This window comes from Pseudomyrmex gracilis, unplaced genomic scaffold, assembly GCF_002006095.1.
Source record: "Pseudomyrmex gracilis isolate BER0280 unplaced genomic scaffold, ASM200609v1 scaffold_433, whole genome shotgun sequence".
Taxonomy (NCBI): domain Eukaryota; kingdom Metazoa; phylum Arthropoda; class Insecta; order Hymenoptera; family Formicidae; genus Pseudomyrmex; species Pseudomyrmex gracilis.
In genome coordinates, this window is record NW_018021017.1 from 66,640 (window position 1) to 70,287 (window position 3,648).

A 3,648-nucleotide genomic window follows, 5' to 3' on the forward strand; every position below is an offset into this window, starting at 1 on the left:
TTTGCAACCCGACGCCTCGCCAGGTCGGGGATCTGAGAGGCCACTTGGACGCGCGGGCGCGTCTTCTTCCGGCGGTAACAAACTCGGAATCGGCAAAGCGGGATCCAGATTCGAAGGACTATCCGCGCGCGCATATTCAGGTTCTCCCGGCGGCACCGGTTGATTCAGGCGTGGGTGGAGGATCCTCGCCTCTTGCGCGGTATTGTTCCTATCGAAGTAATCGCGCTTGCATACACAATATACAGGGAAAATAATCACCACAACAGGATAATATTCAACACAATATACAGCAAAATATTCAATCAAAAATCACAAGATATATGGTTTGACACAAATAAATATTTTACTGAGCTTCCTTCTCACAATGCCTCGTTTTTACTTTAGTTTATCATTAGTTTTGACGCCTCTTTGGTAATCTAATCTTTTCTTATTATTATCGGGCCCTAATTGGGCGCCAATTTGTGAGCGACTGTAACTTGAATTTTTATTACTCCCGTTTTGGGTAATGTACGAGAGCGTCACACACACCATCGGCACGTCCTTGTCTCACTCACACGAATCTAGGAACAAAACTTGGGCGCCAGGCGTGACAATCACGCCGCACAAACACAAGATAATGAATTCACCAATTTAACCGGACGTGACAGCAATTTCTCCGCCAAAAGAGTGCTTCACGGCAGCTCAGAATCTGAAACGGAGAGGCGGNGGTTTGGGAGGCGGCTTTAGGCTTAGGACGAGAAAGAAACTCAGCTCAGTTGTAGGATAAGCAGATTAACAGAGAATATATTGAGTTGCGACTGCTTGTGATTGTAGCGGCCTTCCGTTTGTTTACAATATCAAATGTCGTATACAGGGCTTGGAGCCGGTCGTCGGCAAGCGGTAATCGCGGCACGCATACGCGGCGCAACGACAGAAAAAATGACAGAAATCGTGTACAGTTAGTGTAACGGAGGTAGCGCGGTTTTACTCACAAATTCTTAGTGGCCAGTTGACGGCCGATCGCAAGTATGTGATAGTTAATAAGAGCGATAATATTTTGCGCGGCTAAATGGAAAAATTATCCCAGCATTGGCAAGCAATGGGACGCAATGGGAATTCGTATCGTTTTTCTCGCCCGCTGACGCAATCTTCTAGCGCACCGCCATAAACACTATAAGTCCGGAATGCGCTTCGCAGAAATAAACAATAGCGATCCGACCCGGAACCGTTTACGGTAATAATTTCAAACTACGCTACAATTTACATTCTATACAACGCGAAAACGAATAAATTATAACGAATCGAAAACAATTTTGGTTAGACGGTACAAAACATAGAACATAGTGGCGACCACGAAAGAGAAAGAGCGATCTTTACAAATGACCGACGCAATGCACTGTTAAACCCGACAGCTACCATATCTCGCGATCACAATTAACGCGATTACCTCCGCGTCGAGTCCGCGACCTTGGTCAACGGAATTCGAGTCACCGGAACGGTATACGCGGAAAACGGACTTGCGACACGCAGTTGCGGGGGGGGGGGGAGTTTGAAACCTGGAGGCACTCACTTGGCGGCGACAGCTTCTCGCAATCAGCTTTCACTTGTTGTTCCTAGGCTTAGGCACCGGGATATCCTCGGCTCTCCATAGGCAACAGGTGTTCGGCACCGAGACTCGATTTTGCATTCTGGCACGCACTATTTTCGGAGGTTCTCCGGCAGCCCACGCTCTCCTTGCTGGTTCGCACAACAGTGTCTCTCGAGTCTTGCGGCGTTCGGCTTCCGCTTTTCGCTAGATCCCCTGCGTACGCTAATCAGCTATTTAGGTGACGCGTCGCATGGCGCGGTGATCGATCGCCACTCGCGTAGATCCGCGCTGTCCTTCCAAGGGCGACTGTAGAGCCGCGTCGGGCCCTTACCTCCCGATTCCTGTGGAAGATTCCGCAGCTTTCTAAGGCGTATCTTCCACCTCGGGTCGGCGGGTCGTACACGCTCATCGGATCCCGACACCGTTGTAAGTGTCAGGTGGCGCCTTTTCCGACCGTCCTCTCCGAGACAACCGGTCATTCCTCGCCCCTTGACCGCTCGACTTGTACGTTCCTGTCTCTTGGCTGTTCGCTCTGTTTCTTCTCTCCTCTTACCGTGAAACTGATTGCTAAGTAGCTCCTCTCCTTCTGATCGCTGTAACGGACGGGACAACACACACACAAAACTAGTAGCCGCACAGTGGTTCGCTTTACAAAAATGAATACAAAAATCAATACAAAAAATCGTATTTGCGAGCGCGTGATCAGCGCGCGTTTTGCTCGGCAGCTGCTTCGATATATGAAAACTGGCGTCCTACGAAACGCCACGCAATATAAGATAGGTCGCTCTCTCTAAATAAGGAGAGACGCGTGCCTACCACCCTCCGTGCGGCCGTATTAATTACCCTGTGACGGACACCGAAATGGTGTCACGTCACAATGGATAAAATTGTATACAATATAATTGCTACAAACAATATATTTTAGGTGTGTTTGTGTCGTCTGAAGTTTACGATAACAATGCATTTTATAGTAAATAAAAAATGCTAATGATAGCAAAAAATTGCTAACTGCGTATTAGAGAAAAAAAATTATGGTGATGTTACGTCCTGGAGACTNCACGGTCCCCTTTTTCATGCGACGCGACGCGCAAACGCATAGCGAACCCTTTTTTTTTATTTTTATGTTATAATAAATAACTCGAACGGGTCTCTGATCGTTTGGAAACTTAAAACTCCAGACGGTAGGAGAACAAACGAAAATTATATCGGCGCCCGGAAAGATAAACTGCGCCTAGTAATAACCTAAAATTTTAGCAGCTTTCCAAACAAACCCAGATATCTCCGGGTCATGAAAACGTCGGTCATAAAAATTAGAGCGGCCGGCGCAAATAGAAATTCGGGCATTTTTATTACAAACAAACACCAAGGGGTCTATGCGGCGTGATCGCAAGAGACAACACTCTCCCTTTTTCCTTCCCTGAAAAATCGGACGAGGCGACCGAAGCGAGGGATCGTCGCCGATTGGCGATCTCGGAAGTCGCCCGACCGACTAATTAACAAATAGGAACCAGCAAGGCTCAACTGAGTTCCCGATTGGAAGAGTCTTCGCTTACTAAAACAGTATATAAGCCAGGGCTCTCGGAATCGGAAACTCAAAAAGAATCGCGCCGCGTGTTTGAAAAGAGCCGATCTCAGTGAGCAAAATAAGCATAAGTTACAAGTGCAAGTGCGAGTGCGAATAGTGCGTCAAGAATCCACCCAACACCGAAGCCGCACCAGGTTTTAAACCACCCAGCCAGCCGCACGGGCCTCAACCGAGAATTAATCGCAGCCAGCAGTCACATAAGTAGTAAGTCCACATTGTTATATTTATATATACGGAAGTTCCACTCGCGCAACTAAAATCTGACGTCGCGATCGACTTTCGGAGATATCGAGGAACGGACAAATAACCAAATGTATAAAATTTTTGGAAGGGCTACTCGCGGTGTGTAACCGTCTTGGGTGGCAGCCAAAATTTTGGAAGGGCTACTTGCGGTGTATAGCCGTCTCGGGTGGCAGCCGAAGTTTTGGAAGGGCTACTCGCGGTGCGTAACCGTCTTGGGTGGCAGCCAGAATTTTCGGAAGGGCTACTCGCGGTG